Source organism: Protopterus annectens, chromosome 7.part1 (genome assembly GCF_019279795.1).
Source record: "Protopterus annectens isolate FY-2018-M chromosome 7.part1, PAN1.0, whole genome shotgun sequence".
Taxonomy (NCBI): domain Eukaryota; kingdom Metazoa; phylum Chordata; order Ceratodontiformes; family Protopteridae; genus Protopterus; species Protopterus annectens.
Window position 1 is genome coordinate 37,041,214 of NC_056740.1, and position 17,063 is coordinate 37,058,276.

Here is a 17,063-nt window from a genome sequence, read left to right on the forward strand (position 1 = left end):
CTTCTAGGGTGGGCTTCTCTTCATTCATCGTAGAATATGTCTGGGGCGATACAACTTCTGTGGGGTTTTCTTTCAAAAGCTGCAAAAAGTACTTCTTCCATCTGCCTTTGATGTCCGAGCAGGTTATTTCTAGCATCTCTTGAAGGGTATCGGATGACTATCGTCTTTATTTTTTCTGCCTTTTCCTAGAAACCTGATAATGTTTTTTTTCACGGACTGCTGAGTCCCTCTCCAGAAGTTAATAGAGTGATTTTGATACCTTGTTCTTTGCTATTCCAACTGCTATCTTACTTTCTTTGTTAAACAACTGATATTCTTCCTTAGCCAGGTCCGTCCTTTCTATTTTCCATTTTTTTCCTGCCTTCCTTCTTTCTCTTGATACCTTCCCAGACTTCTGTATTCTACCATCAGATTTCCCTTTTTACCTTACTTTCATATGTTGCTCTGCTGCATATGTATTCTATAGTCCTCACACATGCTGTTTTGTGGCACTGACATTTTTCTTCAGTTCTACCTATTTCCTCTTCTTCCTTAGGTGCTATAGCCCTGAATATTTCCTTGAACTCCTGTGCTTTCTCAGTGGTCCACTTCCAGATATTAAGCCTACTATCCATTGACCTTAGATTTTTATCTAACCATCCCTTGCAGCTGATTGCGGCAACCATTGGTTTATGCTGTGGGCTGAATGTTTTGTTGGAGTTAACTTTGGAAACACCAATTCTTTGCCAATCTCCTTTTGTTACTAGGAAGAAGTTTGTTTGAGTTACTTTTTGGCCACTCTTGTATGTGAGCTTGTGACTGTCTCTCTTGCTGAATAATGTGTTGGACACCATTGAGTCATTTTCCAGACAGAAGTCTAGAATGGGGTCTTCTTCTTCATTCCTGTTGTTCCATCCATGTGGACCCAGGCAGTCTTCATATCTTGTTCTGTTTGTCTTGGTATGTATATTAAGGTCATCCATTATCAACACCAACTCATGTTATCCTGAATAACTAGTAGGTCTTGCAGCTTATGCCTGAATGCACTCTTTTCCTTACTATCACAACCCTTCTGCAGGCATAGGCTGAGATTATGAATAGTGCCTTATCCTTGCACTGGAGTCTGATTGCCATAAGTCCATCACTAATTCTGATAACATTCCTCACTGTTTTCTAAACCCTTTTCCTCACCACAATTCCCACACCATTTCTAGTCTATCCTCCTCTTGAAAACCTAAAGAAAAAAGATGTACGAGTAAGCAATGGAATATCCAACAGTTTAATAATCATAAGCACTTTCACTGAACCAAGTGGATCAGCTTCTTCAGACCAGGTCTGAAAAAGCTGATTCACTTGGTTCAGTGAAAGCACTTACGATTATTAAACTGTTGGATATTCCATTGCTTGCTCGTACATCTTTTTTCTTTTGGTTTCCATTAGTTTGGATTTCTATCCTCCTCTTGAGTCATATACTCTGGATCCCAAGCCAAGTGGCTTTGCTGCACTGCCCTTACATGTTGTATACTGGATATAGATGATATCCAATCTCCTTTTCACCATCATGTCATTCACTTCTAAGTGGAGTCCTGCCAGTGAACCTATACTGAGTGTGGCAATCCTTAGTTTATGTTTGGCAGGTTGATTGGTTTAGTGTTCAACATTCCCTTAATAGAGTTATCCTAGGTAACCCAAGCTAGGAAACTGGATACCAGCCAGCAAGTAGCTTACTTACCCAAGGTCAGTTGACATAATGGTTAAATACTTCACCTCCCAAGCACAGAGTTCAAGGTTTGAACCTGTCCTCCAGTCAATGCCAGTGTGGAGTTTACATGCCCCCCCCCACATGTTTCTATGGAGTTCCTCCCAAAAAAGATACTCGGTGTTTCCATCTTAAACTCACCCAAGAATGGAGTTGTGGGCAGCAGCACAGACTCTGGATGGTGCTTTCTGGGAGAAGAGTATTATAGACCATCCAGTTTGGGTATCATCTGTGGTGCACAGTCTCCTCTAGCTAGAATGAATCAAAGATTGCATGCCATGTCAGGGCTAGCCACCCAGTGGTGTTAAATTGGTTCTAGGTGATTTGATCTTGTTTACTAATGTTACCAAAAATGGGTATGGTTGTTTGCTGTTGAAAAGTAGATTGAGGACCTGGCCTACTCTGAACTATATCAGTGACCCATGCTGATAGCACAAATGTTCTATGAGCTCCTATTGCCCACTGTGCTCTTGCCACTCTAGCTTCTCTGAGTCAATGGGTTCTATACGCTTTGCTAGTTTAAGCCTACTGTATAGAATTGACATTTTAAGACAGCACATCACCCTTAATATATTGCATTTCTAAATATTGTGCCAGTGTGTTCAAGATGACTGAAGTAGTAACAGTTCTTCCATTGAGCTGCCATGTTGTACTGAATGAAAGTTACCAGGTTTACTAAAATGCTGGGGCTCTGACATTTCTCAAACTACTGAATACTGTTACTGGATGGTGCACATCCTGATATGGTGTCAGAAGTGGGATCTTTATAATGACTGAAAATTATCATCCCAGTTATAAAACTACTCCACACCATCCAAAGTGAATTTTCACTGCTCAGAGTGGAACATTTAACAAAAATAAGCCATTTTACATAAAGCCAACATCTTATAAAAAGTAAATAGTTTACACCAGAAAACTAATTTTCATGTTAATGACAAAGTTTAATCAACCAGAGACATCTCACTTTCAAATACATTTGTCAGGCCTGCTTGCAGATACATGTTCACATAATTTAGAGTGGTGACAAAATTAGAGATGGATGAAATCTATGTAAATGTTTTATTGTATTCTATGAGAAATGAAGTGGGAAGCAATATACAATTCCTTTTCATTCTCAGGGGCCAGAGAGACACATATGAGTCAGTGATTAATAAACTCTGTGAACATTTTGTGACAAGAAGAAATATAATTCATGAAAGACGTGGACTGTTTCCACAGATGTGTGCAAGACAAAGGTGAATATGTTGAAGGTTTGATAAGTTGAATGTATCAGATGACAGAAAATTGTGAGTTTAATTGCATAACAGTAGAAGAAAATCAGAGACAGGATTGTGATTTGTTTGGCTGATGTAGAAGTGCCTTTAAAGTTGAATCTTGAAGTAATTTTAAGTTTAGAAAAGGCAGTTCAGATAACAAAAAAGAGGCAAAATTAGTTATGAGGTAAAATGATAATTTAAACATTGAAGACGAATTGTGCAAGGTTAAAGTCAAAGTTAATTCCAGCTTTAAAACAAGGAATAAATCTAAGCTAAGCTAAGTGAATGCATGAGAAGCAGAGTAAGTGTAAGTCTAGCAAATGCATGAGGTGTGACTTTTGTCATATGTAGTCAGGACCACATTTTGCACACACAGAACTTGTAAGAGATATAAGAGACTGGGACATTTTGTTGTTGTTTATAAGACAAAGACAATCAAAGAGGCATCTACTGAAAATAAGGGTGAAGTCAATGTTCATTTTTTCTGGGTCATGTTACTAGTGTGCCCAATGTTGAAAAAATCTGGCAAGATGTAACTGCTATTCATGGAACTTAAGAAAGTTTCAAGATTGATATAGCGGTCTCTGTTACTGTGATATCATGTGCAATCTAGAGAAGTCCACAGTTGCATGAAGTAGAGACTGAAATGTGTAGCACTGTGGGTAAACTCAAGCACATTGGTACATTTCTAGTCATGTTTGACTGAAAGGGGAATACATCTGATGTGCCAATAGGTTAATGAATAAATAGTCTGTTCATCAGAGTTGTAACTTGTGAAATGTTTTTAACTGTCAGAATAAATAAACGCACTGTAGATGCCTTGGCAAAGATGATCTCCTTAAATGTGAGTGTTTTATTTCAATACTTTTCTTGTTGTATACATATTGCAGTTTTTCAACAATGTCATAGGACATGGACATTTTCTGATATGGTTTACCTTTATAATTTTGACCACATATTAACGAACAGCCAAATCACCGAATCGTTTCTGCAAAACCGGAACCGCAAACACTTTAAAAGTCCGAAAAAACCTTGAATGTTGACATTTCTGACTGTGCCACACCTACTAACATGTGCTAACATGGGTCAAAAAGGGACAAGATTTTGCAGTTCGGCAATTCGGTATTTGAGGTTTTGTGAAGTCACAGCTCGGTGTTCGCAGAAGTGGGTTCGACATTCCAGCCGCCGACATTATAAAGGTAAACCTTCAAATATATATATAGGCTCATTCTAATGTGCCCACCGCATTATATACCACATTTGCTGTAATACATTTAGCATAACTACCCAATGTCTACATCTTATTTCAGTCAAAGTTTCTTTGCATTTTTTTCTCTATTTTATCTCAAACAAAATCACAACCTCCCCCCCCAAAATTTACGCTGCATAATTGCTTCCCCAGAATCCACCAGCTTACACATGTTATGCCCTGTTAATCCTCATATCCACCACCTTACATGTGTTGTGCTGTATTAATCCTCATATGCACCATCTTACGTGCTGTGCTATATTATGCCATGTATCCACCACCTTACACATGCTGTGCTGCATTAATCCTCATATTCATCACCTTATACATGTTGTACTGTCACCTTAGACATGCTGTACTGTATTAATCCTTACACCCACCACTTTACACATGTTGTGATGTATTAATCTTCATATCTACCACCTTACATATGTTGTGCTGTATTAATCCTCATACCCACCACCTTACTTATATTGTGCTGTATTAATCCTCATGTCCATCACCTTACATATGTTGTGCTGTATTAATCCTCATGTCTACCACCTTACATGTGTTGTGCTGTATTAATCTATATATCCATCACCTTACACATGTTGCACTGTCACTTTACACATGTTGTAATGTATAAATCATCACATCCATCACCTTACATATGTTGTGCTGTATTAATTCTTATATCCACTAGCTTACACATGTTGTGCTGTATTAGTCCTCATATCCACCAACTTACATATGTTGTACTGTATAAATCCTCATCTCTACCACCTTACACATGTTGTGCTGTATTAATCCTTATATCCACCACCTTACACATGTTGTGCTGTATTAATCCTAGTATGCAGAATTCAGAGTATTCCTGTTCTATTCCTCCTGATATTCAGAATGTTATCCTTTTCAGGGTACAGTGCATCTTATCTCTGGTAAACTCTGAACATTTACTTAGTACTACCATTCTTATTCCTTAACAACTACATACTCACACACTGCATCAGTCATGTTTGTGTCTTTGCTTGATCAGTCTGACGCATACTGCACATGCCAATACACCTCCTGTCTTTAGTTGCTTATGACCCCTACATAACTTTGCATCCAGATCTTTCATCTTCCTTCTGTACAAACCTATATGCCCTTTCCTTCCCAGGCCTTAGCTGTCATCCACCTCACTTGTCCTGTGAACAGTTGAAATACTACTACAGCATACCCTTTTGTACACACCAAAAATATATAAGTCTCAACAATTTGGTATATTCTTCCCTAGTAATTTACTCCAGACTTCTGTTGCTCTCTTGCATAATGCTACAACTTCCTTATGTGTTTACCATGTATGCATCTGATCTGCATTTCCTGCCCATATCTCCAGTACTCTGAGTATGAATACCATCCTTCCCAGTGTACACTTACCAGAGTTATGTACCACTCCTGTACCATCCTTTTGTACTGATACTCAACAGGGCCAACTGCTTTTAATATTTTCTTCATTAATAATATTCTCTTTCAATATCTCATTAGTATGCCCATATCACATGCTTTTTACTCCATGGTTTCCTCAGCTTATCAACAACATAGTTATGCACATGATCCCCAAACTGCTTGTAAATGAATCCAGTTCTTCCACTTTATACCCAAGTTCAACCTTTTCCTAAAGCTAAGCCTAACTCAGAATTTACCATTTCTCCTTGTTGTCAATCTGTTACAAACTGAGCTTTAAAGAGAGTTTAATCTTTTTTATTCTTTTTAATACATTTTCTGTAAAATGGGGAGCATGCTGTCACTGTTTTTATTGGCTGTTATCGGGAAGCTTTGTTATTTACTCTGGTACTCAGTGTGAGTGACAACAATATACTGCAAGCAGACCTTTAAAGAGACTTTAAACTTTTTATTATTTTTACTATGTTTGCTGTGGGGAGGGTGCCATCAGTGTTTCTATTGTTTATCATTAGGAAGTTTTGCTATTTAGACTGATACTTGGTATGAGCAGTTGGGACGCAAAGTGGTCATGGGCTATCCACATGACATGAAGGCACATCTGGCATCAAAACACAACATGCGTGACAGCACAGTAGGTGGAGGCATAATACTGGCAGATCAACAGAAGTAATACTTAGACTGTAAGCAGTTTTCATTTTCACTTGGCTACATCTTGGTTAGAATTTCTAGTTGAGGAAAATGATGCTATGCAGTGTTTTTATTGTAAGATTTATTGCATTACCAAATAAAATTTTATTGATAGTGATAGTAACACATGTATCAAATACAGTAATTTTGATCATCTGCAGACTGAAATGGAAGGTCTTAGATGGGAAATTAGTGTGGCAGGGGAAAGTTGTTAATGTACTACCAGAATGAGCCATTATGACTCATTGCATAATCTAGATAAGAAGGTGTTTTATGATGGTGGAATTAAAGAAAATTTGTTAAAGCATCAAGAAACTCACACTAATGATAGAGGTTTGATACTGAAGTCTGTAACACATTCACATGAACTGGGAATTGAAACAGGCTGCCTATTGACCTTATTTAAGTGGATGGGTGTAAAGAAAAATAGTAAATTATGTAAAATCTTTAAAGAACATAGGCATACAAAATGATTGTCTCATTATCGGTCTTAATGACTCTGGTGTTGATGCTTGTTAAATAGTTGAAGAGTCGTGTGATTGAATGCGTCGACAGCAGAAGCAGCTAGGAGGGATAGTAACTACACAGAATCTAGTTTGGATATTACTGTTAGGGAAAAGAAGGCAAAAAGAAGGGCATTAGGTAGAAATTTGAAAGTGCATGAGTAATTAGAAAACCAGAAGTCAGGGGTGTTAGTAATTGGTGACTATGATAAGGAAAGGCAATAGATTACTATGTAATATAAAAAGAGAAAAGGAAACAGTTACCAACTTAAGTGGGAGTAAACTGCATGAGATTTATTCATATTTCCAAACACTGCTTATAAGCACGAATGCTTACTAATTGTACATACAGGAGTTAATGATTTAAGCAAAAAACCCACTGAAACACATATGTGAAACAGTACAAGACATTTATCAAATCCAAAAAATAATTGGAGTTAGACTACCCCCCAGATTCAGCAAGCAGCCATGCAGGAATAAGTTATTCCTGCATGGCAGGGACTGTTCCTGTTCAACATGGCAGCACGTCATGCATATGCATGAAGGTGGCATGGCACACTACCATGCTCTAAAATGGACATGGTTCCATGTATGAGCACAAGGGGTGTGTCTGAGAGCAGAGCTCTCACAATACACACGCCCCCTGCACTCCATAATTGCCTTTCGGCAATTTAAAATGAGCAAGAATGCTCGTAATACCCCCAACCTGTCAGGGTAAGAAACCTGGTCAAAGCCATAATGGACAGTCATCCCTACCAAGCCAAACATGGATAGAATAATGCATTTAGCATAAGCACGTAACCTCCCAACCGGTCAGAGTAAGAAATGTGGACAAAGACGAAAGCAGAAAGTTGATAGAATAACAGGTTCAGCATTAGCAGGGATATTCTGAAGGGTACAAATAAAAAAAACACAACAAATAATATTTTTTTAAACATGCAATAAAGTTTAAGAGTAGCTGCTTGGGTGTGCCCATTGCTTATCTATGCTTAGTCCAGCTTAAATAGCACAAGAAGTTAAATAGCAAGAGATGGGAGTTCAAAATTGCCACTGTTCTGTGAGCACTGCTATCACCTAGGTCTCTGATATACCCTGGATTAAAACAAACCCAGAAGGCAACACAGAATTAATAATACAAAAATAACTGTAGATATTTACTGCTAATATCATCCAGAAAACAAAAGAGGAAGAAAAAGTGACAGATTCAGCTCAGAAACAGCAGGATTAACTAAGATTTCTCAATAACAGCTTAAGCCCTGTGCTACTAAGGCCCTGCATCTGACTGCAAGATTGGTAAAACACTATACAGCAAGATGTTAAGAGAGGAAAATAATATGGAAACAACAATAACTAAGACCAAATTCTCAGTACTAGCCTCACCTGAGAAAGACACAACTTCAAAAAGACAAAAGACAACTAAACAAACTGACAACTCTATAAAACTACAAATAAATCCAAGACAGACCAGCCAGCTAATCTGGAAGACATAAAATCTGCCTTATTACCTATCCAGAAAGCAATAAAGGACTTATCATTACAATTTCAAACCTTTGGTGACTCATTCAGCCAAATAATATCCAGAATAGAAAAATCTGAGTCCAAAATAATAGAAAATGAAATAAAAATAGACTCTATTTCTGAAAGAACTGATGCCCATGACAAAGAAATACAAAACTTACAAGCAAAAGTAACAGACCTGGAAGCAAGATCTCGAAGGAACAATATCATCATCAGAGGAATACCTGAAACTGTACTTCATAACAATCTAATGCCAACAATCAAGCAAATAATACATTCCCTGCTAGAGGAACATGAAGAAATGCAGCATATAACTATAGAGAGAGCCCACAGAGCCCTGAGGGAAATGCAAACACCACTGATACCAAGACCTGTCTATATTAAAATATTAAACTACCAAGATGTAAATAAAATCATACTGGTAGCAAAGAAAAAAGGCACACTCACCTGGAATAATAATAAAATCTCCTTTGCTCAAGACTTCCCAATACAAATAAGACAAGCAAGACAACTAATATCTCCATACTGCAGGTTACTAATAGAAAAAAAAAATCAGATTCCAGATGAAATATCCAAATCAGTTAGTCTTCTACATCAAAGAGGTTAAATACATGGTCACTAACCCCAAAAAGGCAAAAGAGACATTCCTGGCTGTTTTCAAGCAAATTCCACCTTCAGAATTGAAATAAATCCACAAAAAATGACAAAGGACCCTTGGGTGAAAAAACGACCCCATTCACGAGCACTCTAGCTGGGATCCAACTCTGAAAGCTTCCCCTTGCTGTCTAGGTCCTTAAATCCATGATGTGAGCTATGAGGAACACAGGAAAAGGAAGTACAGCCTGGGTAGGAACTAAAATCAACTGCTGTTTCTGATGTGCGAATATAGGAAGGAGCCTCCTTCTGGGACATTGGTCTGCAAATTCAGTCCCCCTACGATTTTGAGGACTCCATTAAGGACAGTCAGTCAAAATGGATTTCAGCAATCTCCAAAAGATTTTACTGCCTGAAAAATGAAAATTGATCTCCACCAGCTAAAAGAAGAAAGCTGCACCATAGATGTCAACCAACCTGCAAGCAAAACCTTGAAGAAATAAGGTACTGTTGAACTGAACCATTCACTAAAACAGTACACCCAGTACTGTGTAGGTGAATGAAAATCCAGCCTTAAAATATAGGCAAGAAAAAAACTGTCAGAAACAGGCTAGCTCATAGATTAATATTGGGGAAAAAAAATCATTAAATGTTTTATGTAAATACTAGAAATGTGTTAAAAGATCCTGGAGAGAAGTAATCTCGGGAAAATAGTAAAATAACCTAACAATCATGGGATAATGTAAATATAGCCTTAATATGTTAACTATAGCAGAAGGACTATTTGGCTAAGCTGGTTTTTTTTTTTTGTTTTTTTTGTTTTTTTCTGTCTCTCTATACTTCCTACCTCTGACAAATAGGTGCCAAGTATATATTTTACAACCCACACAGATTGATGTGGAAAAATATTGCAGGCACCAAAGAAGTCCGAAATCTGAATAAATAAAGGGGAGGAAAAAGAAGTCAAATGAAATAAAAATGTAAAAATGACAAGATTGATTGTTTAACAATATTACTATGGTACATATATTGCTATAATTTACTGAGAAATGTATATTAATATGCTGTTTTAAAAATACTATTAGAAAGAATTAGTCACAAGACAAAAAACAATACATGCTGTACCTTAAATGCAATACCATAATTGTATAAGTAATATGTTGGAAGAGGTTAGGGATATTAAGTAGCAGTGTTTGTTGAGGGAACTAGTTTGTTCAGCTTTTTCCACATTGTTTATAGTAACACAGGGGGATACTATGGGTTAAATCTATATCTAAAAAGAAAACACATTTCAAGATTAGATGTAAAGGTAAACCATATAACAAACCTTCATCCTCCCCCCCTGATTATTCCTGGTCCAGGGATATAGTGGTTAGGCACAGAGTAGGGACAGGGATAAATAGATGCTTTCCTAAACCATCACACAATAACACATACAAAGATAACAAAACAAAACTAACATACATGGCATATCTACGGAATACACCTAATAAATAAATGTGGGAAATAGAATCATGGAATGTTAAAGGGCTCCAAAACAAGAAGAAAAGAAAACTATTCTTACACCTTACATTAAAAACCACAGCCAACCTCATACTAATACAAGAAACACACTTGACTGCAGAGCAATGGGCAGAAATTAGCAGAAAGAAATTGATAAGTCAAATTATAGCTTCAGAGGGGAAAACAAACAGTGCTGGGGCTGCCATAATAATTACAAACCAATTTAAGGAAAAAATACTTAAAACCAAAGCTGACAAGGAGGGAAGATGGTGTTATGTAACATTTAGTAGTCCTACAATACCAAAACCTATAATGGTACTTAATGTTTACGCACCCTGTAATAACCAACAACACATTTTTATGTCATTATACCCAACCTTAAACCAATTTAAAGATCACTACCTAGTGATTAGAGGTGACTGGAACACATATCAAAATGCAGAAAAGGATAAATCTAATCTGACCAAATCACATAATAAACAAGCCACATTAGCCCTTAATGAACTCAAACAAGATTTCAAACTATATGACCCTTTTAAATATGGGAACGGTGCAAATAAAACAGGGAAATTCACATTCTATTTGCAATGCCATAAAATGTGGTCAAGGACAAACTTCTTCTTAATCTCTGACATATTCATTAACATGGACCCAACAATAACTATACATACCAGGTTCTTTTCAGATCACTCCAAAATCACACTGAACATTAACTGGGACAAAAATATATATTTAGAGAATAGGGGTCATAACTGGTCATTAAACCCTAATTTACTTTCCAAAATGGATGTAATAAAAGAAACAGAAGCAATATTAAAAATAGCTCTTACAAATATCACTAACTTCCAAGTACCAACTGACATAGAATGGGCTGCAACCAAAGCACACATTAGAGGACTGTTTATAAAAAAGCAGCATACTATTAAAAAATACAACTGAAAGAGGAGCATATACTGGAAGAGAAAATAAAGCATCTTGAAAAAGAACTAATAAATAACCCTAAGAACCAAACAGAAGCAGAACTTTTAAAACTGCAAAGGGATCTATATATGTTAGAAACCAGGAACCTATCTTTTTATGAAGCCATAATGTTAGCCAATTACGCAGAAGAAGCTCAAATGGAGCTCTGGCCAGAATTATCTCCCAACACAAAAATGCCTCCAATATATCAGAAATAAACTACAGAGACAAAAACTACACACAAAAAAGAAGACATTATTAAAACATTTGAACAAATATACTCTCAAATATATGGAGCACAAATACTACAAACCTCAAAGGAAGATAGAACTCTTTTCCTTCAAAAACTGAAATTCCCTAAACTCAATTTAGACCAACAAAAAAAAAAAACTAACTGAACCGATATCCATCAGTGAAATTATTACAACAATCAAACACTTAAAAGCGCATAAAGCTCTGGGTCCGGATGGACTCACATCAGAATTTTACAAAGCATTTGCCCCCTTGATAGCCAAACTACTATACTATACACTGAATTACATAATAAGCTATAAAATAAATGATATCCACTTTAATGCCTCTAAAACCATCTTTATATTAAAAGAACACACAGATCCCAAAAACCCCGACAGCTACAGACCCATCTCCCTCTTAAATATAGATACTAAAATAATATTTACCTCTATACTTGCAAAGAGAATGAAAAATCTGATAGAAAAAATCATTTCCCCAGAACAATCTGGTTTTACACCACAAAGACAGACTAGTGACAATACATTAACATTAGATGCACTAATATCCTGTGCTAACTGATACAATATCAACATCTACACAATGGTAGTGGATGCCCACAAGGCATTTGATAGGGTTAATCTAGAATTCATACTCCAAACACTACCCTACTTTAATATACCCAATAAATTCATTCAGATCATCCAAACTCTTTATAGCAACCCATACACATCTCTCTATATAAATAAAACTTGGTCAAATAGGATCCTGATAAAAAATGGAACAAGAAAAGGATGCCCATTATCACCCTTCCTGTTTAACCTATACACAAAACCACTCTTTCTATACATTAAACAAGATACATACCACAATCCTCCATCAACACACAACTTCACAATATACATCACGGCATTTGCAGATGATCTGAACATTTACTGCACTACACCAAATTCAGATATAAACAAAATAATAGCTGCAATTGAGCATTTCTGGACTATGTCTAACTACAAACTAAACCTCAATAAAACTAATATTTTCCCCCTGAAAACACCCAAACTCATCTCACTAATACCATTGTTAAACACAATAAAAATAAAAGAAGAAACTAAATATCTGGGAATCACCTTTTTCCAGAATAACAAAGACTTCTACCAACACAATGTAAACCTTAAATGGCAAAATATAATGCAAGACTGTAAAAGATGGAACAACCTAAAACTACCATTCTTGGCCAAAGTATCAATGATCAAAATTAACATTTTACCTAGACTAATCTATATATTCATGACATCACAGGCAACAATACATAATAAATTATTTAAACAAATTCATACCTTCCTAGCAAAATTTATATGGGAAACCAAAAAAAACCCAGAATCGCCTATCCAAAATTAACACTCCACAAAAGCAAAGGAGAACTAAATCTACCAAATTTTAAAATGTACTACTCGATCATTAACACTAACAGAATATTAAGAATAGCTGAACATAGCGCATCAATGGAAAATTGGTCTCCTCTTTGGGTGACAATCTATTATAGATATATTAAAGCTCTAGGTTTCAATCCCAAAGCACTTCCATTGCTGAAGCAGAAAGAAATACAAACTTATAACATTATAGAGCCCTTAAAACATTCTATCAACTTAGCACAAAAACTCTTTCAATTCTTGAACCTTAGACAAACCATGACAATACTGCAACCCCTTCATAAAAATCCCAATTTAAAAATAAACAATAAGATGCTGGACTTAGTCCCTTTTCCCAGACTGAATGATAAAAGAATCCAAGATATTTATCCCTACCTTAACTGTTCAATACAAGAAATGAGGACCAACTTAAACCTCCCTAAATCACACATAATAATCCTAAGACAAATCAAAGAACTGTGTTCCAGTTACCTCCAAAATGTTACTATGACCAATAGTGACATAGAAACTTGTAGCAGGTTTTGGAAAACTATTATCACAACAAAGAAAACTATTACTACTTCATATAAAATGATAAATGAAATCAAATACTAGAAAGACCTCCTCTTCTCTAACTACTGGAGAAAAATTAAACCATCCATAGATGATCAGCAAATAAGCCAGGCAATCAATCTAACACTGAAGATTATACCCCTCAAAAAGTTAGCATACACTCAGCTCATGATCAATAACAATGCTTATTTTATACCTGCAATCCTACACAAATTTAACACATCAAAATCACCTTTCTGCCCACACTGTAAGGACCAGATAAATGACTTAATCCATGTATTTTGGAGCTGTAAATGTGTCTATAAACTCTGGAACTCTCTCAAGGTACAATTACAAAAAACAGGTTATCAAACATGAACATTAACTGGGGAATTCACTCTATTACACATTCTCCCACCCAACATACCAAGAAAACAAGCAAATACACTTTTAACAATTTTCCTACTAATGAAACTGTATATAGCTTTTAAATGGCTAGATACGATCAATATCTCTTGGGAGGGTTTTAAACAAGTAGCTATACAACACCTTTTAGCTCATAAAATAGTAATAGGTAAAAGAAACAAATACATGAAATCCAGAGAAATTTGGGAACAAACCTTTAATATCATATTAGCATAATTCATCACACAGCAACTTAGACATGCACTATAATGGAACCAAAGAACACATACAAGTTCAGATATTAAGAATGTATATACTGTCTATATAACTGTGGAACTAACAGTGAAAGCATTTATGTACATAGTGTAAATAGATATGTTGTATGACCTATATCCTGTGGTATATATGTATAGTCATGTTGTAAGATAGTTTTTATTTGTGACATTTATTAATGTAAAAATAAAAATAAAAATTATTGAAAAAAAAATAAATAGCAAGAGACATCTTACATAAGTAGTACTGCAATAGGGCAGTGGTTAGAGTGTATACTTTGCAAACAGGCATTCCTGGTTTGATTCCCGCTGTAGTCAAGTTGCATTTTACATGTGAAAGCAGTACATAAAGATTTTTTTATAATTAGCTACTAAATAGCATATATGTGTTAACCAGAGTACTGTAGTAGATCCAGATGTGAGGTGGCAGGTTTAACTCATTCACTCCAGAGCAGCTCAGAAAAAGCTGCCTGCTTAATTCCACCATAGGAACAACAGTGCAGCCTGAGCTCTTTTTCAGAAAATTCATTTCTAATACCATACACAAAACAAATGTTCATAACTCTTTAACTATAAGAGCTAGACTAAAACTGTAAACGTGAAAGTTGTTCAGCAAACACTGACCTTTCCAACAGTGTAAATGTTGATAGTGCATATACAAGTCATTATTAAATATCTGGCAAGGAATAAGAAAAACAGCGAAAGCAGTCAACAAATATAGCAAACTTGAAAAATCACGAACATAAAAATATATAAAAGGCGTATTTATTGTAAACGGTAAGCGCTTTCACTAAGTAGCTTCAACAGACCATATAGCAAACTGGTATCAAGCATTTAAAAAACGTAACAGAACCAATCACAGTATTCATTAAAAAATGACATCATATCCTATAGAATTGCTACACTATAACACAAAGCCCCTAGTAGATACAATTATAACAACTTAAAGAACCACTAAATTAATACATACGAAAAACCTATAACCAATCACAGTATTCATTAAAAAATGACATCATATCCTATAAAATCGCTACATTATAATACAAAGCCCCTAGTGGATCCAATTATAACAACTTAAAGAGCCACTAACTTAATACATAAAAAACCTATAACTGTTATTTAACTAAAGAACAAATACATATTTTTTGCAGTATTTCAAAGCTAATACATATCATCAAAAACTCATTTATCAAAATTTTAACAACCCTAAATAAAGTAACCTAAATAAAAAGGGGGAGGGGGTACATTTTTATACCTAGACTATATCAGTGAAAACCAAGCCTAGCAGATATTAAAATAAGAGAATGTACTCAGTATGCAATTATATTTATACACAAATATAAAAGTGCGAACTATTAGTGGCACAAATAAAAAATCATATCAAAAGTTAAGCAGCATTAACCAAAAAAGATGTATAGCAAAATAGGTATAAAAGGTATTATAATAAGTACATCATTGTGCATTTCCAACATATTGATTTAACATGTTACCATACAGACCGCAGAATGCATCCTATGGAATGTGTATAATTACTAACTGGAATGTTTATGCACATTAGCATCATCCACCTTACTTCACAGGAAAACTCAACAGTTTCAAATGCAACCTTAACCTAACTGTAGAAGAAATATATGTCTTAACAAACATTAAGCACACATGCTAGCATGCATTAAAGTAGAACTTCTTATTGAAACATGTGTTCTTATATAAAAACAGTTAATGTTATAAAAATCTGATGAAATATAATGCACTGTTAGAATGTTATCACAAATTTTTTAAACTAACTGGTGCATAAATATTAGCTAGTCATCTGGCAGCAAATTAATGGCGCCACTGATGATAAAACCTCTCAAAAAGTATCTGACACCATTAATTTATAAAGTTATCTGACCTTCCTTGCACTTATAGAAATAAGAATGCATTTTCTAAAATCAATAGTACAATAAAATGCATATCAAAAAATTGGTAAATATTCCAACACTACAAATTTAAAACAAAAATACAAGAAAATTAATACCCATCATGCTTTAAAAATATTCAAAAATCATATGCAAAAATCCAGTCTCTATACCTGATGGGTATTCAACATGCCAACTAACCAGAGGTATAATAGTGAAGTTCTCATATAAAGATGCTCAAATGACCTTAAGGAACAAAATCATAAGGTACACGAACCATAAAAAACACTAAAAAAAGTATTGTGTCCCTGTGATATCAGCCAAGAAGGTACATAGACTCACCCCCGATCGCAACTACACCACAATCCAAACTGAACCACATTTTCATATAGAAAAGGAAACATACTCACTAAAGCAGGCCAGTTATACCATAGAAGCTCATTAGCACATATCAATAACTAAACAACTCATACTATATGTAATTTCAATCCAATGATATTAAATCATAATGTGTAACAATCAAATTAAATAATCAAAATAATATTAATACTTTTTAAGTATAAAAGATATACTTGCTACTTAAAGATGTATAAATGAACGCTACATAGATGGTAAAACAGCCTAATCAGTACTTGCAGGCGGTCTAATATAGGAGAAATATAAATGAACTACAAATATAAGAATATGTAACATATAATAACACAGTAATCTGTTTAACAGTACTTACAAACAATTTAATTAAATCATGTGTGTAAGACTTATGTGGACTACAAATTAATAACATTGGATTCTATGAACAACACTTTATATGGGATCCAAGTGCTTTACAAACAGCTACTCATTATAAATGCCACCTTGCAAAT